Source organism: Petaurus breviceps, unplaced genomic scaffold (genome assembly GCF_028583685.1).
Source record: "Petaurus breviceps papuanus isolate PSGF00001 unplaced genomic scaffold, PetGlider_PUasm1.0 176, whole genome shotgun sequence".
NCBI classification, from domain to species: Eukaryota; Metazoa; Chordata; class Mammalia; order Diprotodontia; family Petauridae; genus Petaurus; species Petaurus breviceps.
This window is the reverse complement of record NW_027185771.1, coordinates 16,006,381-16,032,642: the sequence shown is the minus strand read 5'-3', so window position 1 is coordinate 16,032,642 and position 26,262 is coordinate 16,006,381. Positions and strand designations below refer to the sequence as shown.

Sequence of the window (26,262 nt, the reverse complement as noted above, 5' to 3'; positions counted from 1 at the left end):
AGCCTATTAGGTGGTTTCCAAGGAACCCAGTAGGGGTCCCCTCTAGCAGGGTTAAGGGGGCTCTTGTGTATAATTTCTGGTGGGCACTTTATTACCTTTGTAGTAATAGGGAAAGAGCTACCTGTTTAGGTACTGGGAGGGGGAAGAGTATAAGGAGAAAGTATGTTTTGGACATACCATATTAGAGGTCAGCAGAGAGTACCAACTGGTGGCCAGTTCTTGCAAAGTCAGTGAGCGAAGAATGATCCTTATATTTTAAAATGTAAAAAAAAAATCATTCTTAGCTCCCCTGAACTACAAAAACAGAAGAGTCTGGCAACCTGTAATCCAGGGTGACCTCATACTCCTCCATCATATAAATATCTTGTTTTTCACTTCTCTAATTTACCTATCACATAATATTGTATGTTATAGTTATCTGTGTCTATCTCTTATGCCCCTGCTGGACTGTATGAGCTCCATGAGGCTAAGGATCTTGTTTTAGACAGATTTTATCTCCCTGAGAGTAAAACAGTGTTACTGAATATATTAGAAACCTAATGGTATTTTTTAAGTTAAAGGAGGTTGCCATTTACATGTGCCTGAAGATGTAGGTGAACAGGAAGACCACAATTCCAACAAGTCCATAATAAAATGTTGAAGAGCAGTCACAGAATCAAAAATCTACAAAGCCGGGGTTCCATTCTCCCCCCCCCACCCATTTCTGTATGTTCAAATAAACCAAAAGTACTTTTCACAAGGCACTGGTCAGGAATCCCTCCCACTTCTATCCCCTGAACTCTAATACAGTGGGGAGAAATCAATGGGTACTATGTGGTATACATTTCACTGATATGTAAACAGTTTTCAAAGTTAAGAACCAAATTAAAATACACTAAATTCAATGCAGTAACCATTTGATTACTTTCTAATTATAAGGCTCCATGGTTGGTATTGAGAATTCAGGGAAGAGATGTGACATATATACACTTAAATAAAACACATGGAAAAATATGATGGGATTAAGGAGAAACAAAATGCTCTAGAAAATGTGACTTTCACTTGGGGAATCAAAGAAGGCTTCATGGAGGAGGTAGCCCTGAGTTACATCTTAGAAGGGAAGGATTTCAACCAGCAGAGATGAGGGAGGTCATTCCAAGCATGACCTGTTGCAGAATTTTTCCCAGATTGAATAATTAGGAGCACTTTGTAGAAATTACAAAGAAGCAGCACTTGCTCCATGGAAGGAAAAACTTCCTAACAATTAAGGCTAAACAGAAGTGGAATGGGCTGTGTGATGTTGGGCAAATCATTTAACCTTAAGTGTCCTCAACTGTAAAATGGGAATAAAAACAACACCTACTTCACAGAATTGCTGTGAGGATTAAATGAGTTAATATTTGTAAAAAGCACTTAGCACAGTACCTGGCACATAGTAGGTGTTCTATAAATGTTTATTCTCTCCCCCCCTCCCTATATGTATTAGATCTTTGTAGTTTGGGAATTCTGTTAATGCAAACACATGGTTGTTCATGTTTATGAAAACTTTGAAACTGAATTTTTAAATTAACATAAAACAGAGCAGTGATTGTAAAAAGTACTAAAATCTGACTGAAAGGCAAGTGTGTCATTGGCTAAATAAACTGTAGGTAAGGGGTTGGACCCATGCTTTCATCCATATAGAGAAAACCAAGATGAGGAAACTTCCTCTACCAGGGCAGGTTGGCACCCTCTCAGAAACTCACTTTCTTGAAATCTTGCCTAGAGCAAGTGAGTGATTAAGTGACTTGCACACAGTCACAAAGTCAAGAGGCAGGACCTGAATCTAGATCTTCCTGTCTCTTCGATCAGCTCTTTATTCATTAGAATATGTGATACTAACCAAATGTAATAAGTAACTCTCAATGCCTTAGGACAAAACAAAAAGCCCTGATGCTTTTTCACATTTCCATTATCCCATGAAGCGGTAGCTCTTATGGATTTGTGAACTCTGGTCATGGGAATCAACTGGAAGGTGATTTTTTTTTTTCATTTTTACTCATAATCTTACACTTAGTAGAAACATCTGTAAGAGAACAAAAAATGTTACTTGAAGATCATGAAGTGATTCTTTAGAACCTTAAAAAAAATACCTCATCTTAATTTCTTCTAATCAATCAAACAATTAAAACTCTGTTCAAACTTCATTTTCAGGTTGAGACTTCAAGAAAAGACAGATTTTAAACTCCAAATAGGTTTTATGAGTCTTTAACACACCCACATCCTGTTTTTTTGCAATAGAGGCAGCATCTATTCAATACACCAGCATTCATGACTTTGTCATTAAAAATTTACCATAATTAATGCTTTTCTGATGCAATACAGTAAACTAGTCTAATCAGCAAACATTTAATAAGCACCCACCATGAACAAGGCCCAATGGAGAATGTACAGAATTAAGACATGGATTTATAGAATTTAAATTTGAAGAGATCTGAGAGAAAATCCAAACCCTTCATTTTACAGAGGAGGAAACTGAGGCCTAGAGACAGTAAGTGATTTGTCAAAAGAATCTTTCAATCAAGTTGGAGAAATAATCATCACAGGCACAAGAACAACGTAGACGTAAAATGACTTTCTAGGGACTTAATAAATGTTTGTTGAATTTAATTAAATGATTTCCCAGATGTGAAGGCCTGACAATCCACAGCACTTGCTTCCATGGGAAAGGACACTTCATGTTTGCCCACTCTTAGTTCTAAGCATAGGTATTTGATTCACATGCAAAGACTTTGTCCCCAAACCACAATATCTCTCCCAAATGAGCTTCCTCAATTCCTTTACCACAGTGAGTTTAATAAACAAGCTGTGGCTATGAAAGCTATCAAAGCATTTACTGTACTATAAGGTCAACCAAAGGAGGCAAGAACGGGCGGGTGGCCAGAAGCACATCAAGGAAGCCCAGCTGCAGAATGGGCTTCATTGTGAATAAATACCCAACATCAATAGCCAGGAAAATCTCCCTCTCAACACTTTGTGTAGACAAAGCACAGTAGTTGCCACAGAGGTCAACATTTTTTTTAATGGTTTGAATAAAACCACTGGTACCTAAAGGGAGAGCTTCATTTCTATGGAAAATTCAAAGGCATTATTTTAGGTTCATGCATACTCCAAAGGACCAGACACACAGATATGGGCAAGGATCAAACTCTTCCCATACTTCAGTGTTTCAAGAGATCTGTTAGCTAGATCTACCATGTATCAGGGTGGGTATCCCTCCACCAGTGCTGACTCCAACACATCCAGCCCTCCTCATTCTATTCTCCCTATAAATCCTCCAAAGGTTATCCACCTAATGTGATAGGCACCTTCCTTTAAGAGCCCTATTAGGGCATCTGGGATTTCCAGGGATTATCTCTTACACTTGCTTCGTAACCCTTCTTTCCCAGTCATAGCCCTCTGATGATGGCCTAAAGAGCTCTTTATTGGTAATCTGCTAGTCTGTCTGAAGCCCCTCACGCCTTTCTCTGAGGTCTTTTCGGTAACCTACACCTTTAATGCTGATACTTCATGCTTCATATCCACAGAGCATTAATGAAAGGAAACTGTTTCCATAAAAGACAATTTAAGATGAGTCGGACATTAAGAATCATGATTTATATAAAGAAGCACATTTACTCAGAATAGTGACAAACTATAGAGGTACCAGTTTCTTTTTAAAGAAAGAAGTCAACTTCAAATTCAGAAAACTACCTTATAAGAAGCAGGGTCATATGGTGGACTATGGCACTAAGAATCAGGAAGCCTACCTATCTGATCTTGTACAGGGCCTTCAGTCCTTTTACTTGTAAAATAAAAGAGTTAATGTACCCCTGGCTCTAAAATGCTATGATTCTATGATTTAATAAACAGTAAACTGATTTGTAACCAAGAGGCAGGGAGCCCTTCTACAGTGATAGAATATAACATGACCTGCAAAGAATCTACTATCTGAATAGTAGGAATAATTCATCTGTTCCCTGCTAGAGCTTTTCTCTTAGCTCATCCACACTCTGCAATAAGCAAAAATCCGATCTATCAACAGAAACATCATCTTCAAATAAGGCTAACTCGTCTTTCATGGGTGGTTTGAGGACTTCTTCAAGGACTAATTACAGATGACCTAGTTGTAGACTAGAAAGACAGTTTTCAAGAAATGAGATGTAAGAAGCAGCAGCTAAACTGTCCCAAACAAGACAACCCTGAGAATACATTGATGCTTCAGAAAGTAAACTGTGAGATACAATGGTCTGAGGTAAAAAAAAGAAATGGAGGAGGAAGAGAAGTGTTTGTGCGTGTGTTTGTACACACACATACACCTATCCTGTATTCTATGAAATAGTTCTAATTTTTAAAGGAAAGGGCATTTTTAAGAAGGCTTGGAAAGAAACAGTATCTTTTGTCAGACCATGTTATCACAATTTTTGGTTAAAAACAGTAGGCACTCAATAAATTCTGATTTTTTTTAATCGATGATGACCCAAAAGCAGTGAGGTAGATTTGAAGAACTACAAGATGTGATAGAAAACACAAAGGGGAGAGTCAGAAGATCTAGGCTAAAATCTCAAAGCTGCTACTTGCTAGTTATGTAAACCAAGTTATTCCCCCAATCTAAGCCTTTTTCTACATTTATAAAATGAGGGGTTGGGCTATGTGACCTCTATTGTCCTTTTTAGCTCCAAATCCTATATATAACCTAGAGTTTTTATTTCCTTGCTACTTAGTTGAGAGGAAATTCTTTGCAAATTCTAGCAACCAGTATTTGTTTTCAAAACCTCAAAAAGGTTTTTAGTTAGAGATTTTACTGTCCACAAAACCAAGCACTAGTCATTTTCTCGTACTGGCAAACCCAAGGTGCCCACCCAGCTGTAGTCAAAGAGAAGCCCAAAGGAATTTATTTACGAAACAACAAGACTAGCACAATGGGCAATGTCCTGAGTAAATCAACCACAGTATCTTAAGACTTTTAAAGCCCTAATAGAACGAATCTAAGATCTGGGAATGAAAAAGCATATGCAATGAAATATAATGCCTAAAGTGTTATAACATATTTACTAGTATATAAAATAATCCAAAGTGTTTTATGAACTGAGTTAATATGAAGCCAGGCTGGTAAGAAGAACAGGCTTCCAGAAGAGTTAACAACCAGGCCTAACCACCTGGGGAGCTACTGCCTTTCTGAGACCTTGGAAAAGGGTGCAAACAAAGAGCTCAGGTCCTGTGCTTGCCCTCTGCTGCCTACTGCTCTCCCAGCAAGACAGGTGAAAACAAACTTCTGCTCCCTTCCCTCCTTCCTTCCCCTTCTTATGGAGATAATCACATTCTGAGACTGGCAAGAAAAAAAGACTTTTTACATGTTAGTAAAGAATTGTTTGGCTTTAAGATTTTTTCCTTCCTGCCTAATTTCTAGTAAATCCCTAAAGGGAGTAAAAAACAGAGCATGAGACTGAGGTGGTTCTATGGGAAAGTTTTAAGGCAAAGATTATTTTCAGCTTTAAAAAAAGGCTAATCCCAAAAAGGAAGTAGAGCTGACCTCTAGTGCTGAGTTTGGCCTGGGAAACCAAAGCAAATCCTGGCTCCTGCACAGATTCATTTGGCATGGGGAAATCATTTTTTCTTTTAAATTTTTTTCTGTATTTCAGGCTCACATCTTGTTTTAACAGGAGTAATGCTCTCCACACAAGAAGGATGTATGTGTGTGTGTGCATGCACACTTGCTTCAATTTCCCATATTTACAAGATGCTTTGAATCTATAAAATCGGTACAAGATGCACTGTTAGAAATAAGCTTCAGGTTTTTGAATGGCTCTAACTGCCTAGTTTCATGTCACAGTATTACTAAAACGTTCAGGTTTGCTGGTATATCCTCTGAGTGCGCCTTGTAGAGTTCAAACTGAGGTGGTTGTAAAAGAAGACAAGGATTGATGCAAGAGATGCTATCAAGGATATGAAGGAATGCTAGACAGGACTTGACTTTTTAACCCATCATGCCTCCTGATTCTTAGTATTGCTTGATCAGTTTTACAGAGGAGAAAATAAGGACACATACGCTAACCTTGCACTTTAGTTACAAAGTGTGGTAATACCAGTGTTGGTCTTTATAACTCCAGTCTATTAGAACCTCACCTGTTGCTATGCTTTTCTCCAAGTCTCAAGAAGGCCAAGGATAGCAACAGCATTAATAGCAACAATAGCATTTATATAATGCTTTAAGGTTTACCTGGTGCTCTATGAATATTTCATTTGATCCTCGAGACAGCCAGCCCTTGGAGGTAGGTGTTACTATCACTGTTTTGCAGATGAGGAAACTGAAGCAGGCAGAGGTTAGGTGACCAGCCCTTATGGAGGGGGACATTGACTGATATTTTTCTTCGTTGAAAAATATGATTATGGGATGGGCCTCTCGGAGGAAGAAGTAGAGGGATACTTGGGATAACTAATGATGTTATAAGAACCAGAAGCTATGAATAATACAAACATTTTTAAGAAAACAACAAAGTTCATGGAGCTGCCTTTTCCTTTCCCACTTATTGGATGGTGGTCCCTGTAGAAGCATGACTTCAGCACCAGGAAATGACTTAGGTCACATGCTTTGTGGCTTTTATTCCTAATGCTCCATTGCAGGGTGTGAGCTGGAGAAAACCCTCCCTATAAATGGCTTTAGAAAACTGGGATTAATCTGCCAGGGCTGATCATAGCATTCCAGAAGGCGCTATTTAGGTCACAGACTTGGTGGCATCCTGTCACGAGGCTGACGTGAGAACTGCTGATGACAGGGACAAAGAGCTGGGACCTACAAGTCATCTTCTCTCAGCAGATACTGTGAAAAAATAGAACCTAGATTAGGGATTTTCTATCTTTTAACAAAGTAGGACTATTTCATTCCTTCCTACTACAATTCTTTATTTTTTTAGATGACATCAGTTCACCTTGCTGAAGAATTTAGGATAAGATTCAGAGAGAGAAGGAATCTTAGAGATCATCTAATCCAACCCCCTTCCTTTAACAGATGAGGATTCAAAGAGTTAAATAACTTATGAAAAGTGAGAGAGTGAATAAAATTGTAATCCAGGTCCTGTGACTCCAAATAATGTGGTTGAGGCAGATTAGAGGCTAAAGTGCTGGGCAGCAGTCATGAAGACCCCAGTTCAAATCCAGTCTTTGATACTTACTAACTATAACCCTGAGTAAGTCACTTAACCACTGTCTGTCTCGGTTTCCCAAGCTATAAATAATAATAATAGCACCTACATCCCAGGGCTGTAAAGCACTTAACACAATACCTGGCACATACAGTAGGTGCTTAACAAATGTTTGCTTCTTTCCTTACTCCTTCCAACTATACCACAAACTTTTTCCTTTATCTGTTAGCAAAGGTTCTGTGATGATGACTGGTTGGAAATCAATCAAGTAATATTGAAATCATTATTAGGTGCTATAATTTAGGGATTCAAAACCTTTCATTCTTTTCTCATGAAGCTCCATATGCAGAGGATTCTCAATCTAAAACAGTCATTTAGTTTTATCCACAATGACTCCCTAAACCTACTTTTGAAGATCTTTTTAGCATTCTGAATGCCAATGCAGCTAACCTAGTTCTACACATATTCACTGAGAGGTAAGGTAGAACATGGCAAGTCAGTGAGGGAGAACACAAGGCAAGGAGGAATTTATTAATCTTGGGTTGTCCCCAGCTCTTTGAATCAACATTACTGACCACATTTATCAGAACACTTCCCTCAACATTACCATAGTCTACATAGGAATTAGTTAGCTTTTTGTCCCAGATCACATTAGACCAAGGAGGCAAGACAGTGAGACAAAAAGGCATGTGTGAGACATAACTACTTTCGTGGGCCAGAAAGTGCATTTTCTGTCATTATGTTGTATTTTTTAAATATATTGATAATATTAGGGCAGCATGTTATAACTGGTAGTGAGCTATAACTTAGTTATACCCATAATGTAGCTTTTCATTGCTAACTGGGTCATCTGCAAAATTTATTATTCTTATGAGATCATGGTATTCCATGATTTCCAATGATATAATATCACTGATATCTATAAAACAGAAAAAGACTTAGGGGAAGATCTACAAGCTGCTACCTGTAGACAAGAGCACAGGATAAATAGGGATTGATAGATTTTGATCATTTTGTCTTTGTATCTCTAGTGCCTAGCACTGCATCTTGGACATGGCAAGATCTTAACAACTGATTAGATTGATTTATGGGGCATGCCCAAAGATGAAATCATGGATCCACTTAAGTACTGACATGCTGTATTCTTACAATAATATTCTCTAAAACATTTTTACCATTGCAACTCTCATATTCAACAAATATCTATTAAATACTATATAAAATGCACTAATTAAAATTGTAGAGTTAGACCCCCAACAATGATATGTGCAACTTTAAAGACATCAGAATAATTCAACAGGTTCAAATGTTTATTCAGTTCTTTTGTTTCCTGACTTCTGCATTACAACTTCCAATATCAGGTGTAACAGATCACATGATCTGCAGTAAACCTGTTCCACTTCCACTGTTATCTTGAAACTAGGAAATGTGTTCAGTGAAAGTTGATAAGGAAGATACTGATTTACTTCTACAAATTCTCGGTTAATATTACTAGTTCTCTGCTTCACTTCCTTGTAGTCTTTCTTGTCAAACACAGTCAATGACTTTATTATAGCCTATGCTTGATTACTTGCCCTCACTGTCCCAGAATAGTATACAATGTTATGTAACTGTCTGTCAAAGGTACTCCTGGCATGGCAGTTGGAGAAAACAGTCCTGAGTAAATACATCTTTCATATTATTTACTCTGAAGAGCAAAGTGTCATTCTGTCCAAGCTTCACAATCTGTGATTCAGTCAAAGGGCCACACTTGAGGATCTAGAAGAACACATGTGGCCTTGAGACTACAGATTCCCCACCCCTACAGGGGAAGATCTCAGAAAATGTACATGGCTCCACAAAACCTACTGTTAATGCAAACTTATACTAGTTTGACCCCACTGCAAAAGGGAAACTTCACTAGAAGCTCTTTCTTAGAAGGGTCTTTCTTCAGCATTCAAGGAGGAGGAAGGAGTTAGGGTTTAGTTCCAACTTCACCATTATTTAGCTGTGTGATCTTGAGGAAGAGCCAGTCACAATTCCTTACATTTAGGCAGCACATTTTGGTTTATAATGCACTGACTTTACAACAACCCTGTGAGGTAGTAAGTGTTGCAAATATTTGTACAGTGCATCTTACAGATGAGGAAACCGAGGCTCTGAGAGGTTAAATAACTTCCTTGAAGTCATATATCAATACCTGTAGCTGGGATATAAACCCAGGCTTCCCAAATTCCAAGTCCAGTTTCCTTCCTGACACACAGTGGTAAAAATCACACTACCTTTGGGTTCTTCAGCTGCCTAATGCAGGGGCTTGCAGCTCGGTTCCAAAATCCCTTCAAAGCCAAGTGCCTAATAGCACAGAGTTCTGTCTCACACATGCCTTTTTGTCTCCCTGTTGTGCCTCCTTGGTCTAGTGTGATCTGGGACAAAATGATAATTAATTTCTACGTAGAATACAGCAATGTTCAAGGAAATGTTCTGATAAATGTGCTTAACAATGTGAACTCAGAAAGAAGGAGACAGTGAAAGATTAGCAGATTCTCCCTTGCCTTGGGTTCTCCCTCACAGCTGAACTTCAGAACTGACCTTTGACATTCAACCTCATCTCTCAATGAATACATGCAGAAAGTCCTTCATCTTTGCTCAGTAAACCTGATAATTCTATGTTATTCCAACCATGCATCTTTTTTGTCCTACACCTTATATATGAAATTACAACATTATGAAAGTGACAACTTCAGAAGGGACTACTTGATGATTTCAAATACACATCTTACTGAGAGCGAAGAGAAGGCAGAGGATCCTTGATTGAGAGCTAGAAGAAAACCTCTAGGTTGGCTAGTCAACCCAATCATTTCACAGATGAGAAAACTGAGAAGTGATTTATCCAAGAATCCAAGGACCCAAAGCAAGTTAATATAGGCAGGAATAGAATCTAGGTTATCATAGCTCTATTACATATCAACTTACAAAGCTCACAATAACTTTTCTCTTAACACACTGAGATTTAATGACTCTTTAAAAGTTTCTAACTTTTTTGTTCACATTTAAACTTTGTGAGTCTTTTGTATTTAGGATTACACATATGCATACATATACAGACATACATATATGTGAAGAGTAGTAAAGGGAAATAGTCAAGTAAACAAGTTCAACCCAAAACACTGGAAAACAGACAAAAAAGGGAAACAAGCTTTCACCAGTTCTATATCAAGTCACTACATTTGGTCTCTAATATCAGTCTTTGATAAAATAGAAATGGCAAGCAAATAACCAGAGATGGGAAGAGCAGCTCATCCTAGACTAAGTATACATAAAAGAAGACACAATTTTGAGGAATTGATTTTTGTATCATATGAAAGGGAGGATAACAAACACTTGGCAGAAAACAATAGATGCCATTATAGTGGGAAAAAGAACTGAGAAAAGAATAAAAGCTCCTAAATTGTGTATCTACTTTTTCATCTCTATAAAATCTTTAAGAAATTGATACTCATAAAATATTCAGAGGAAGTCTCCTCATACATTAGGCACACATTCTGGGGAAGACTTACAAGGGGAATACAGGCAAGAATCATACAAGATGAGAAAGCACAGATGTAATGTGATCTGGATTACTGCAAAGAGTTGCCCATGTTAATGAGATTACAGGTCTAGAGAAGTATCCAAAAAAATTACATTTTCTTACTATTCCTCTGCCATTAATGAATGGATCATTCCAATACTATAAAACTAACACAGTGTAATAGGGGAATGGAAAGAACATGGGGAACAAGACCTGAGTTCTAGTTTCAGTTCTATGCTAATTTGTGAGACCTTGGGCAAGTCACCCTCTGGGCCTCATTTTATTCATCTCATTATGATGCTGCTGGAATAGGTCATTTCTCAGGTTTCTTCTGGTAATTATCTCATGATAAAGGAATAAAGATAATATAGCAGGAACTGTTAGCTTCCTCTTAAAATGGATGTAGTCTGCAAGTTCTAATCAATAATTCATCAAGTGAGATAAATAATACATACTTTCTCCTACAAGATAAAGCAAAGGCTCTCTAAATAGGTAGCATTTAGAATTCATGTCAAAACTATGCCCAACAGGCAATCAGACTATCATACCCTTTGACCCAGCAATACCTAGGTCTGTATCCCAAAGAGATCATAAAAAGGGAAAAGGACCCATGTGTACAAAAATATTTACAAAAGCTCTTTAAGTAGTGGAAAAAAATTGGAAATTGAGGGCATGCTCATCAATTGTGGAATGGCTGAACAAGCTGTGGTATATGAATGTAACAGAGTATTATTGTACTATAAGAAATGATGAACAGGTAGGATTTCAGAAAAACCTGGAAAGTCTTATATGAACTGATGCTGAGTGAAGTAAACAGAACCAGGAGAACATCATACATAGTATCAGCAACATTGTGCAATGTTAACTAGGATTGACTTAGTTCTCAGCAATGCAATGATCCAAGACAACTCCAAAAGACTCTTAATGGAAAATACTATCCATATATAGAGAAAGAACTATGGAGTCTGATTATAGATTGAAGCATACTATTTTCACTTTTTTTTTTGTTTTTAATGGTTTTTCCCTTTTGCTCTGTTTCTTCTTTCACAACATGACTAATGTGGAAATATGTTTACATGACTGCACACATATAATTTATATCACACTGCAGCTGCATTGGGAAGGGGAATGGGAGGGAGAAAGGGAAAAAAAATTCGGAACTCAAAATTTTACAAAAAATGAATGATGAAAACTATCTTTACATGTAATTGAAAAAAAATACAATACTATTTCCAAAAATCTGTCATATTTTCCTAAAAGAGGAATGATGATAGTCTTAGAAATTTCAGTCAAGTTCACTGCAGTCCTATTTTAACAAGGCCAAAATCTCTACATCCCAGGGCAAAAGCATAAACATTACAGCTTGAAACAGGCGAAGCATTGGACAGGCTTACATATCAGCTATAGTATGAGCTATTTAAGTCTACGGTTCCCTATACAATGAAGTACTGAAAGCAGTGACAGGTGATGACATCATCTATTATAAAGTCTGAGGAATGCAAGTTTTGAGAGAACCCTCTGTGATCATCCTTTACGCTACTGTCCCAAAAACTGGTTAAAAAGGCCGGGATAATTATTCCTTCTGCAGTCCTGCCAAGAAGCAATTTTTTTTTCTTATAAGCACACCTACATTGTAGGTGTAGCACCAAAGGAATGGTGGATTTTATAACTGGAAATGTTCCTGGGGTTTTTTTTAAAGCTTCTTTAAATTTCTCCCTTAGCTTCCTTTCTCTGCCTCTGACCCATGCTGGTTGTGTGGTAACTCTCAAGATTCTAAATTGCTAAGCAGTTACCGGTCTGCAGGAGTAGAGTGAATTTTCTGCCAAGGGAGCCCCTTACACTGAGAAAAACACAGGTCCAGACCAAAAAATAGCAGCTTATCGCAACCTGGCCCTTAATTTTTTAATCACTTTATTTGTATATCATGTGTATTCATATTTGGTGATGGGTACAGGCTAACTAATCTGCAATTCTGTGAACACTACTTGCTGTAGACTGCTGATGTTGCTTTGATATGGGGATATCATCTTTCATTTGTCTCTGTAGGTCCACCTGCTCCCTTTTAAAAAGCAAAAATAAGCCTAAACACCAGGAGGTGAGGATTAAGCACTAACTAATAAAACATTTAATAAGATTCTTCCAAATTGTCAGGTATTTCTTATGTAAAGTGGGGTTTTGTCATTTTAATCCATGAAAAATCTCTGTTTATTTAGATATGGAAACAGTCAAAAGTTACATCAAATTGTATTTTTTTAAAAAGGGAAACTACCCTCATGAGGTTCTGGATTCATTTCTCTATTTTTTTTTTTTTTTGCAAGTGTGCTCTATTTTAAAACTCTATCTTTGTCTTATACTGATAAAAACATCAGATCCTTGAGGTGCTGAAGGATTACTGATTCCTCTGAGAGTTGCTTCTGACATTTTGATAAAGCAGAGATTTAGAGCTGAAAGGGACCTCAAGCATCAGTGAATCCAACTCCCTCTTTCAGGCTCAGACAAATGAGGTGACAACATTCAAACACAGTTCTCCATCTCCAAATCCCAGGCTTTTCCTAACAATGAGGCAGTTCTATGAGGGATCTAACACTCCGATTTCAACTTCCTCTCCTTAGCAAAATTATGAAGGAAATGAAGTAGAAAGTTCACTTGACAAGGAGTCAAAAGGCAGAGGTTCCAGTGATGATCATTAACACCTGTGGATTAATTTGTACCTTTGGACAAGCTGTTTTCTCCTCCTCTATTAAATGGCAGGGCCGAACTCCATGATATCCAAGGCCTTTTCCAACCCTAACATTCTACATTCAATTCACCAAAGTCTCCCGTGAATCAAAATCTGACAGACAATTCTCTTCATGGAAATCCCTGTTGCCCAGGAATAAGAAGCTGTCGTTACTTTTTTTTTCTGCCCACTTGCCCCATTTTTCATGGTCTGTTCTACAATCATGTCTTTCTAAGGTAAGTAAGGCATCACTCAGGTCACATACCATTCAAGCTAGAAGGGGCCTTAGGAGTCATCTAGGATAGATTAAAGAAGCAAAGGCCAGAGAGTCACAGTAGGAACTGAGCCAACAACTTCTGATTTCAGATGCAGCGGTTCTACCCACCACATGGAGCTGGTTCCTTCCAGCTGTAAGGTTCTAGGAGGTTCCCTGCAGCAACCCTGCATCTCCAGAGGGCTCTTAACAGAGCGTATGCAGTGGGATGGGAACAGCCTTCAGGACAGCAGAAAGAATGGGCAGTCTCCTGGGCTCTGGAGAGCTGGGCTCACAAGGCTATTAGCAGTGGGACCACAGACAAGTCACTTATCTCTCAATCTGTTTCCCTGTCTGTAAAAGAGTGATCCCACTTGCTGATCATCTACCTCTCGGCCTTTGCTGCCATGTAAACAAGAATTGCTGTCTTCCAGGGAGTGAGAACCAAATGGGAGAATGTCCGTAAAGCCTTAGCATGGTGCCAGGCTCAGAGGCGGGACCTGATAAATGATCATTTCTTTCTTTCTTTCCTCCCTCCCTCCCTCTTGTCCTTCCTCCCTCCCTTCTTCCTTCCTTCCTCTCTCCCCCCATTCTTCTTTTTCTTTCTCTTTTCCTCCCTCTCTCTTGTCCTTCCTTCCTCCCCTTTCTCTCCTCCCTCCCTTTTCCTTTTTCCCCTCTCTCCTCCCTTCTTCCCTTCTCTTTCCTTCCTCTCTCCCTCTTTTTCTTCCCCCCTTCCTCCCATCCTCCCTTTCTCCATCCATTCTTCCCTCTTTTCCTCCCTCTCTTCTCCTTCCTTCCTTTTACTTTTCCCCTTTCTCTCCTCCCTTTCTCCTTTGCTTCCTCCCTCCCTCTTTTCCTCCCCCTCTTAGCCTTCTTTCCCTTTCTCCCCTCCCTTCTCTTTCCTTCCTCCCTCCCTCTTTTCCTCCCTCTCTGTGCTTCCTCCCTCTCTCTTGTCCTCCCTTCTTTCTTCCTCCCTCTCTCTGTCCCTCCTCCCTCCCAGGTATCCTTGGCCGCCCGGGATTCCGTCCGGGGTTCCGTGCTTTGAGTGATCGGAAGCTGAGGAAGGAGCCGGGGCAGCCGCCCTTTGTTGGGAGCCTCCGATTGTGATCAAGTTAGGGGCTGTGTTCAGAGGAGGGAGAAGGGCGGCAGGCGGGTGAGCCCCCCAAACCTGCAGCCTTGGGGAGCCCTAGAGGAGACCAAAGCACGAGAGAATGCAGCGGCGGGGCGGGACTCGAAGCTGCGAGTCCTGGGTTCGAATGCGGACTCCGTCAATACCCCTTGACCGTGGCCGTGCTAGCCGCGGCTTCTTCCCCTCTTTGGGTCCTCAGTTTCCCGGTTTGTAAAGCGGGGGGGGGGGAAGAGCCGCAGGGCTCTCGGCCGGCCCAGGTGCTGGGATGCGGGACTGGAAGGGCTCATGGCCGTGACCAGCCCGAGCCCCTCGTTTTACAGAGATGGAAACTGAGGCCCGGAGGCCGGTGGTCCCGGCGTCCCCGGCCCCGCCCCTTCCATCTCCTAGGTAACCGCCCCTTCCCCCAACGGCCCTCCCAGCCCCAGCCGCGGCTCCCCCGCTCTCACCTGGCGCGCGGGGCCCGCGGAGGTGCCGAGCCTGCCGGCATCCCCTCCTCAGACACGCCGGGGGCCCTGGGGCCGGGCACGGGCCCGTGCAGGGCTCGGCGCGCGGGGACGCGAGCTGCGGGACCGGACGGGACAGGGCGGGAGCGGGCGAGGGCGCGCGCGCCGGGAGACGGCGGCAGCCTCGCGCGTGGCCGGGACTGCAGCCGTTTCTAAGGAACCAGGGGCTCAGGAAGGGGCGGGGGCAGAGAAGGCCGGGACCGCGCCGCGGGGAGCGCTGCTGCGCATGCCTGCCCTCCGGAGGCGGGGCGGCCCCGCCTCCACATCACTCAGCTCTTAAAGGGCCCCTGCTCGCCCGCCCTTCCTCCTCAGTTGCTGTGCCCCGGCGGCTGCTCCTTCGCTCCCACTCCTCTGCTGGTTGGGTGGAAAGGAGCGCCCCAGGCGTAGTCCGGGAGGCTAGGGTGGGGCGGAACTCCAGAGTTGCCCGGGAAACCACTGGTGGACGGAGCCTGGAGACCTAGGGCGGCTCCTACTGCCAGTTCTCCCACCGAAAAGCTTCTTCGCGGGCTCGGCGCCTGGGCCTGGCGGCTGTGCGAGTGCGCCCCCTGGCGGGCGGCCGTGACTCTCCCGTCCCCCAGCAGGGATGCGTAGGTACTGAAGCTGGTGCCTGGATCCTTTCCCACGGGGCGGGGCTGGGCTGGGTATAGGATGCTAAGCAGCTGAGCCTCTCGCCCAGCCCGAGCGGTCCGCTTGTGTTCAGAAGATAGAGCTCAGATAAGAGCCGAGTTAAAATCTGCTCCCAGTCCCTGTGTGACCCTGGGCGAGTCACTTAACCTTCACCTGCCTCAGTTTCCTCTCGTAAAATAGGAGCAAACATCTGTCGGAGTGCTTTTCGGACCCAAAGCCCTATACAAATTGCCACTTCCGGGCTCTCCTCCTTTGAAGTTCATTCAATCTGTATTTATCAGCTAACCAAGATTCTGGTAGCTGTTGTCTGCAGACCTCCAAGTACACGATCTCCCTCTTAACTCAATGAGTTCAGTGCCTGGTTCACAGTATTTCTCTCCTCCCAGTCTCCTACGCTCATTACATATTAAAAATTCCCCAGCCTCCAACTTCTCAACTATAAGCATTAAGCATCCTAAATACCATAGACTCCCAATTCCTCTGCTTGCTCATTTCCCACTCCCTGCTCTCCCACCTCACCAAAGCTACGTGCAGGGATGGTCAAAGTATTACACATCCACATGCGTGAACTCCTTTGTCTGGTCATAATCTATCGCTATGCTTGCATCTCCCTATGCTTTAATTGTACTTTATTCTTGATGGAGTTAAACACTGCCTCCTTAGAGACAAGGGAACTGTCCTTCTGGTAAACCCTGTTGAGTTCTAGGTTTTTGTTTTTTTGTTATTTATTTAGTAGCTTCTGAATTTCCCCATCATTTTCATCAAACCAGTCCTGATGTTTTCGAGTGTTCTGACCCAGATCAGCAAATACAGGGCTGTATACCACATCTCTGAAAGCTGCCCACTGCTTTTTTGCTTCACCGTTGTGGAGCTCAGATTTCCCTCCGGGTCAGCAACAAACTGTTCATGCATGGAGAAGCACTTGAAAAAGTGCTCTAATCTACTGATGTGGAGTGTTCTGATCATTGTCTTGCCTTGGGGCTGCGGCTTTTGTTGGAGGGGAATGTTTAGTTTGAAAAGGATAAGTCCTTCCAGTATTCTGCACCACATGTCACCTTTGTCACTCTCACATCCTGTCTGTCTCTTCCCCTTAAAATGATGTAGTCGACTACATGCCAATTTTTGCCTCAAGGATGCATCCAAAAAGTTTAATTGTGTTTAGGTAAATGGAAGACAGCATTGGTGATGAGAGGGTCACAAAACATACAAGTCTTCAATATTAAGTAACCTTTGTTTCTGTTTCTGACTTCAACTCTATTTCCAAGGACTCCCTACCATGTCTGATAGCCTGTGCCTACTGTGGGATTAAAGCCACCCCAAATTACAAGCTTGTCCTTTCTGAGCAGATTGATGATGAGAGTCTCCAGATCTTTATAAAATTTTTCTTTGACTTGATCAAGGTTCATCACTGTGGGAGCATTTGCACTGATGGTGGTGGCGTAGCACTTTCTGCAAGTGACAATCACACTGTCATTCACTTCTTTGGGGAGGCATACAAACTTGTTGACAAGATTAGATTTGATTGTGAAAGATACAACAGCTTCACAGCACTTCACTTCGGTCACTCCAGAAAAAAGATGTGCTCTGACTTTATTTGCCAGTCTTGTTTCACTCAGGGTTGCTATTTGGATTCAGTGCCTACTGAGTTCTCTCACAACAAGTTCATCTTTCAGGTCTACTGGATTTTGTGTTGTCCATAAGCATATGCACATCCCATGTACCCATAGTGAGTAGAATCACCTTCGAAAAAGTTTTTGTACAATTTTTTGTGGGTTTGACCACAAAAAATTTTTGCCTGGAGCTTTCTTCCTCTCATTTCCACCTTCTAACTTCTTTGGCTTTCTTCAAGATTTAACCAAGGCCTTTGATGCTGTCAGTCATGACGGCTTGTGGAAGATCATGGTGAAATTTGGTTGCCCAGAGAAGTTCATTAGTATTGTATTAGTATCCAGGCAAAAAAGATCCAGGTGGGATCCATCGTTGGGTGAAGCAGACAATTTTTAGGGTACTTTTTTCTAGCCCATTTCTTACATAGGAGATGAGCAGTGTAATGCCTAAAAAGGCTGCTCAGACACCCAAGGAGCTGTCACATCCCATTGCTGCTCCCATTCAGTGAGAAGATGACTATATAGGCTGGGCCTGCTGTGTACAGGCTAGTGACTACAGCTCCCAGTGCAGTTGCACTCTCTGCAGTAGTTTGAGTGCTTGGCAGTTCAACCCAAGAAAGGACTTCAGTGTCTGGTACCTTATCCTGCCAGGTGATTGATCTTCAGAATCTTCCTAAGACAATGCAAATGGAATCAATTCAGTTTCCTGGCATGGTGCTGGTATACTGTTCCAGGTTTCACAGGCATACAACAATGAGGTTGACACAATGGCTCTCTCTGTAGACCTTCGGTTTGGTAGTCAATCTAATACCTCTTCTCTCTCACTTTCCTTCAAAAGCTCCCAAACACTGAGCTAGCTCTGGCAATAAGTGAATCAACCTCATCCTCTATTTGCACATCCCAAGAAAGTATACTAACAAGGGAAGTGACTTTATCCACAGCATTCAAAATTTCCCCATTTGATATAACTGCTGGACCCCTATGTGGATGGTTTGGTGCTGGTTGGTGGATCTCTGCTTTCTTGTGTTGTCAGGCTAAAGTGAGCACGAATGGCAGAGAATCAGTCCATACCCTGTTGCATCTCATCCTCAGAGGCTGCATTGAGTGCACAATTACTTTCAAACAAAAAGAAGCACAACACTTCTCCCTCCACTTTAGTCTTGGCTTGAAGCCTTTCAAGTTAAATAGTTTATTGACTTTAATGACTTTTCCTCTTCATCTGACAAAATCAGGAAAATATCATGCTAAAAAGCATGGGAATAAGCACACAGCCCTGCTTCACTTCTTTGGTGACTGACTGGGAAAGTGTGAGAGGATTGTCCATTATCCAAAACCTGTGCAAGCATGCCATCACAAAACTATATACTAATATACTAATGAATTCTAATACAATATTAATGAACTTCTCTGGGAAACCAAATTTCACCATGATCTTCCACAAGCCCTCATGACTGACAGCATCAAAGGCCTGATCAAATCTTGAAGAAAGCCAAGGAAGTTAGAAGGTGGAAATGAGAGGAAGAAAGTCCAGGCAAGTGAAAATGCCAGCAAATGTCTAGTTCAAAAAACAGCAAGGACATCAGTACCACTGGATCACAAAGTATTCAGGAGGTTATAAGGAGTAAGAAGATTGGAAAGCAGCCAGGTTATGAATGGCCTTAAAAAGCCACACAGCAGATTTTATATTTGATCCTAGAGGTAATAGGGAACCACTGGAATTGAATAATTGAATAATGAGGTAACATGGTCATATGTGTATTTTGGGGAGATCCATTTGACAGCTGGGTGGAGAGTGGTGGGAATTGGGAAGAGACTTGAGAGAGGGAGACCAACTATCAGTTATTGCAATAGGTCAGGTGTAAGTCAATAATGCACCAAAGTGGTGACTGTGTGAGGGGAGAGAATGGGACAAAGTTGAGAGATATTGTGAAGGAAAAGACTGTAAGATTTGGCAACAGATTAAATATAGAGGGTGAGAGTAAGGGATGACACTTATGTTGTGAGCCCAGGTGACAAAGAGGTTGATGGTACTAGACAGTAAGAGAGAAGACAGGAAGAGAGGAGGGTTTGAGGGAAAGTTCCGCTTTGGATTTGTTGAGTCTAGGAGACACCCAGTTCAAAATGTCCAATAGGAAGTCAGAGGTGTGAAACTGGAGGTCAGGAGAGAGATTAGGGCTGAACAAATCTGTAGATCTATGTACAAATGGGTAGCTGAAACCATGAGACTGATAAGATCATCAAGTGAATAATAAAGGGGGAGAAGAGAAGGAGCCCCAGGACAGTGTTACCACCACTCGATGTGGATGAAGATCTAGCAAAGGATATTGAAAAGAAATGGTCAGACAGGTATGAGAAGAACCAGGAGAGAACAGTATCATGAAAATCTGGAGAAGACAGTATCGAGAAGTGGGTGATGGTGCAAAGAATGATGAGAGTTGAGAAGAACCATGTTCTTCTTCTTCACTTTGACCTCTGGTCCCTCTGCCCCTCACTTCTTTACCAGGCCATTGCTACTGCTCTCTCTGGCTTCACCCCTGAAAAGTCACAATAGCAACCTCTTTCCATGGCAGCACAAAGCAGATTTCTCTATGATTCCTGGGGATATAAAGAAAAATGAAGTTTCAGAGGGACATAGAGGAATCTGCACTGGCTACATTTTCTTCCCTTCCTCATCATAAGCCCTTGTTGAACTGCAACCAATGAGAAGATAAACCAAAGAGCATCAGGAATGTTTATGTCCCAACGTCACTTGACCCACCCTCCACTGAAGCTAACAAAGGTTAAATGATTTGTCCACCACCATATCGCTAATAAGTGTCTGAGGTTAAATTTGAACTCAAGTCTTCCTGACTCAAGGCCCAGTATTCCATCCACTGCATTACCATTTCCAATCAGAAGGTCAACATAGCTAGATGTTCAGGAAGGGAAGTAATATACAACAAGGTTGAAGTTAGATTGGGGCCATGTGGTAAAACTAAACACTTTCTATTTGATCCTAGAGTTAATAGGGAGTGTAATAAGAATGGGAATTTGAAGATCTTTGCTGCCCCTTAATAGACCTGGGGGCAGTTTGAAGACCTCCCCTGCTGTGAAGATAAACTCTGCCCCCTAACAGGCTGAATGTAGTCACATGGAGCCTGTGGTGGCAGGAGTTTGCTGAAGAGAAGCAGAGCCCACAGGATGCTGGTAGTCAGAGCTAGTGAGATGGTGGGGGAGAGAAGGACACTCAGGCAAGGAGTCAGATAGGCTCCTGAGTAGATACTGATCTTGTACTTGGTTTGTGGGAAGGCTAAAGGATGCTGTGCCTCTCAGAGTTATTATGGCTTCTGATTGGCACTGTGATGGAATCAGTTTACTGATTTTGGGATTCAGTTTTCTGGTGTCTAAATAGATGCTTCAAGTTCTGTCCTCTACCTGGAGAGTCTGGTATATTTTGCAATCGAATGTCATGTGATACTTACAGTCACAGTCTTTATTGTGATCATGGGTGCTGTAAATATTGTACTGGTGCTACAGGGAGCCACCTGTATTCACTGAGTAGAGGAGGGTCATGGTTAGGCTTATACCTAAGGAAAATCACTTTATGTGGAGGATGGATCAGAGTGAGAATTAAGGCAATGCTTCTCAAACTTTTTTCCCACATATTTAACATTGGAATTGGCAATAATGAAGGGTTCTTGGGTAATATGGCCTCCAGGCCTGGGTCTTTAGGGTCCTTCGACCTCTCTTTGAAACATCTTCTTTTCATCCCCAGGAACCATAGCAGAGGAATCTTTGTGCTGCCATAGATGGTGCTGCTATTGTGACCTTCCAAAAGTTCAGCTAGAGAGAGCTGAAGCCCAAGGTGTAAGCTCAGGAATGTGAGAATTTCGGGGTAGGGAGAATTTTCCTGTACACATGGCAAAACTCCCAGCATGCTGGATGTGCCAAGGCACTCCCTGTGAAAACCACGAAGTGAGGCGTGATATGGTCAGACCTGTTCTTTGTTTTTATTTATTTTTTGAGGGGAAGCAATTGGAGTTAAGTGACTCGCACACAGTTGGTCACACAGCTAGTAAGCGTCTGAGGCCGAATTTAAACTCAGGTCCGCCTAACTCCCCATCTGGTACTCTATCCACTGCACCACCTAGCTGTCCCCCAGACCTATCCTTTAGGAAAAATCACTTTATGAGTCAAGGAAGGATGTACTGGATTTGAGAGGGTCTTGGAGCAGAGAGAGACTTGTTAAGAGGCTATTGCAATAGTACAGGAGAGAGGTTTTGAGGGCCTGAACTAGAATAGTGGTTATGTGAGTATGGAGAAGGGAGTGGAGAGATGTTGTCAAGTCAGAAATGATAATAGCATTTATACAGTTTTGACGTTTACTATGCACTTTATGAAATATCATCTCATTTGATCCTCACAACAACCCTTGAAGTAGTTGCTAATGTCATCCCCATTTTACAGATGAGGAAAATGAGGTTAAGTGACTTGCCTAGGGTCACAAAGCTTGTAAGTATCTAAGGCTAAATATGAGTCATATCTTCCTGACTCCAGGGCCAGAGCTCTAATTCACTGCACCACCTAACTACTAGTATAATAAATTTTGGCAACTGATTGGCTATGTGGAGTAAGGGAAAGAGTGGAATAGCAGATAACACCAAAGATCCAGATCAAGGTGACTTGGAAATATGGTGGTGGTGCCTTCTATAGAAATAGGGAAGTTTGGAAAAAGGGGTAGGTTTAGGGGTGGGGAATAAGTTGTTTTGGTCACATTGAGTTTGAGATGCCTATGGGACATCCAATTTGGAATATCCTGGAACTTGGAAGAGAGATTAGTGTTGACTATATAGATTGGAGCCATCTGCTTAGAGATGATAATTAAACTAATGGGAGCTGATGAGGTCACCAAATGAGATATTCTAGAGTAGGGCTTCTGAACCTAGAGTCCATAAACTTTTAAAAAATATTTTGATGACTACACATCAATGTAGTTGTTTTTAAGAAAGGTTTTCTTTCTAAGCTTCTAATTTCATTTTATGCATTTGTAAACATTTTCTGAGGAATCTGTTGGTTTTACCAGACTGCCAAAGGGAGTCCATAGCACAAAAAAGGTTAAGAACTCCTGGCATTGAGAGAATAGATGGGGACACAGGATGGAATCTTGGAGTATATCTATTATTGGAGAGCATGCGATGAATGGAGAGGTCAGACAGCAGAACCAAAAACAGCAGTGTTGTTAAAACTCAGCAGTGTTCAACAGTGTCAAATACTGAAGAGAGGTCAGAGAAAAAGCCATTGGTAATTTAGAAGACAATTGTTTCAGTTAAATAATGAGGTCAAAAGTCAGATCACAGAGGGTTGAGAAGCAAATGAAAGGAGAGGAAGTAGAGGCAAGAGCATAGATGACTGTCTAGGAGTTTGGCTATGAAAATAGACAAATTGGACAGTAGCCTAAAGAGATGGTAGGGCCTAATTAGGGTTTTTAAAGATGGGGAAAAACTTGGATGTGCTTGTAGGTACTAGGAAAGGATCAACAGTGTCAAATACTAAAAAGAATTTGAAGATTATCAGGACAGAAAATACTACTGGATAAGGCAAATTCATGGGTAATTTTAGGGGTAGGGCCAAAGGTCAGATTGCAGGGGTTAAGATGTGAAAGAATGTGCAGGAAATAGAGACAATGGTTTTAGATTATATATTTAAGGAATATGGAAAGAGGAATCTTATCTATCTTAATTGATATGTGCTTTTTGGTATGTCTAGGGTTTGAGGGGCTAATTTCTAAGGCTAGAGAGGTAATCAGTATCTGCTGCTACTTCTTTAACATTTAGAAACAAATGGCCTCTATATGGATGGTTATGGTGTAAGAGTTGTTAATAGCACACTAAAAATAAAATAAATAAAAGGAGATCCCAATGTATAACTTAGCTACTCAAATAGGCCTTACTGAAAGATAAAGCAGCTGTCCCCATCCCAAAATGAGAGAGATTTGGAACATGACTGCCTCTGATGTTACTCTTGGGCCTGTGAGTCCATGGACGGCAGGCAGCAATGCTCTTCTGTAGGGCAGTAGGAGGCTGGTTTGTTCTTGCTTATGTAAGCGGTGAAAATCTTTGCTTCTGACATGGCTTATCATCTAAGTGTCACCTTGGATCTGGCTTTGAAGGCATGGCTTTGCCAGGGGGACAGAACTTGTGGACAATCTTTTTGAACACAGTGTGTTTTTTGGACAGTTTGACCAAACTTTGACACATTCAATTTAATCATTGGCAATAAGATACATAGGTGGTTGTTATTCTCATTAGAGCCTCCATGCTGGGCAGTTTCTTATAAGGAACCTAAGGATGGTCCACACTCAGTTAACCATGGGAGGAAACTATAATCTCAGAGCCGATATCAACTGTCATTCTGAGAATGATCTTGGCAGAAGCTACTGCTATCTTAAAGGGGGTGGGAGCAAAGCCTGTACAGTAAGATTTATTTTTTTTTTTTTACAAAAGTTACAATAATGATACTACATTTTCAAGAAAACTGTTACCTCAAAATCCAAGTGGAAAGGGTTACATGACACTATTTTTAGGAGACAGTACTTGAGAATTTTTATTGCTTGATTTCCAAATATATTTTTTCTTCCTCACACAACAAACCATCTCTTGTAAGAAAAAAAAAAGAAAAAGTAGTTTTGCAAAATTAACCACACATCGACTAAGTCTGACAGAATATGTAAAATTCTATACCAGGGACTGGCAAACTATGGCCTGCAGGGCAAATCTGGTACATCTGTTTTTGTACAGCCCCCAAGCTAAGGATGGTTTTATATTTTTAAATAAAGTTTTATTAGAACAGTCAAACTCATTCAGTTATGTATTGCCCATGTCAGACCTGAGTATATGCCAGACACCTATATAGCACTCTCATAGCTTTGCACTGCTGCTGAGTGCAAATCAGTGAGCTTGACAAGAGTTTCCAGTGCCATGTGTATTGCTGTAACTCAATGTTTCATTTTTTTTTAAACACCAGGAAATACCCATCAATCAAAAATGGCAAGGAAGAGGAAAAAAAAGTTTTATTGCAATTACACCAGATGGGGGCAACTAGGTGGCGCACTGAATAGAGCACCAACCCTGGAGTCAGGAGGACCTGAGTTCAAATCCGGCCTCAGATACTTAACACTTACTAGCTGTGTAACCTTGGGCAAGTCACTTAACCCGAATTGCCCTGCCTTCCCCCCTCCAAAAACAAACAAAAAGAACATTGGATGGCTTTGGAAATTAGCTTTTGCTGCAGTTCATAATGTTTCTTAATGAATTCAACCTAAGATTGTAAGGCAAACTAGCACTTATATGGGAAATTTATACTGTGGTAAAGTCAATTCAATGACAACTAATGTTGTTTGAGTCCCAAGTAATGTCAAAATGCTTTATACATTTCTAGTAATGCCAAAAATTAGAGAGCTCCGTTTCCCTACAAATTTTTAGTGTATATATTTTCTGGGCTCAAACTAGAGTTTCAATAGCATTTTTCAGACCTTGATATGAGTGCAAAATAAATTTCTATATTTCAAAATCCACTTAACTGTGCAATTAAGGAACTTCTAACTAACCTTCAAATGGAAGTGACTAATCCAAAATGTAGAGGTGATAAAAGGCAACTATCATGAGAAGAAATTAATAGAATTCTATGCTTTCCAATTTGTTAATGTGCTCAATTAAATCATATGCCTGTGGATGGATATCATTTGACAGTACTTGTCTGTGAGAAAAGACATTTTAAGATGAAATATACAGAATCTTATTCTACATTAAATATTAACAGATGAACATTTGATAAAAAACTCTTTGAATCCTTAAGTTAAATGTTATCTCAAAACAATTTCATTCTTCTCATTTGTAGACTTGTATTAAAAACCTGTACCCAATTAATTATATTTTAAATTCAGCAAAAAAAAAAACTGCAGAAATTTGTTTTATTCTGTAAGTACTTACAAACTATCTTTAATTTTGCTTCATGGCTCAAAAAAAAAAAAAAACCAAACCTAAAATATTTACTGTCTGGCCCTTTACAGAAGTCTGCTGACCCTTACTCTACACACAGTCTCCCTTTTTTTTTTTTTGAGGCCAAACGGTGATTATAATCGTTTCATTCAGGTTTTTTTTTGTTTTATTTATAGTGTAGTCATTATGTAAATTTTCCTGGTATTGCTTACTTCACTGTTTAAGTTCATTTCTTCACATGATTCTCTGAAATCCTCATTTAGTTTCCTTTGGCTTACTTAGTAATACCTCTTTACATGCATTGACCACATTTAGCTATTCCCCAAATGATGGGCACTTAAATTGTTGGCAATTATTTGCTACCACAAAAAGTACTGCTATGAATATTTTGCCACATATGGGCATGGCTAGCAGTGGAATCTGTGTCTAAAAGTATGTGCATTTTAGTAAAAAAAAAATTTTTTTAAACTGGGATACTACACTTGTAAATTACTAGTGTTCCTTCTGTTTTGGAAATGAGGTCCAAACCCACATTTGGGCTTGTTAATCACTTTACCCTCATTATGAGCAGAAATTCACACACTGGCTGTACTTCAAATAGTGATGTCATATAAATCAGATTAGTACTAAAATCACAGCTTCACCAACAATGCATTAGTAACCTGTCTGCTTGTCTTTACACAGTTTCTCCAGCACTGACTTTTCCCACCTTTCATCACATTTGCCAATTTCCTAAGGGTGAAGTGAAGCTTCAGTGTTGTT

At 40.9% G+C, this 26,262-nt stretch overlaps 1 protein-coding gene across 2 annotated transcripts in view; it reads right to left on the bottom strand.

Moving 5' to 3' along the window:
• Positions 1-15,386, bottom strand: part of GFOD2 (Gfo/Idh/MocA-like oxidoreductase domain containing 2) — a 65,270-nt gene extending 49,884 nt beyond the window's left edge. The window contains exon 1 of one of the 2 annotated variants that reach the window (XM_069085723.1): positions 15,234-15,386. The gene's annotated coding sequence lies outside the window, so the exon portion shown is untranslated. The remainder of the gene's footprint in view (positions 1-15,233) is intronic. The other variant, XM_069085725.1, reaches the window with a different exon arrangement.
• Between the last annotated feature and the right edge of the window lie 10,876 nt (positions 15,387-26,262).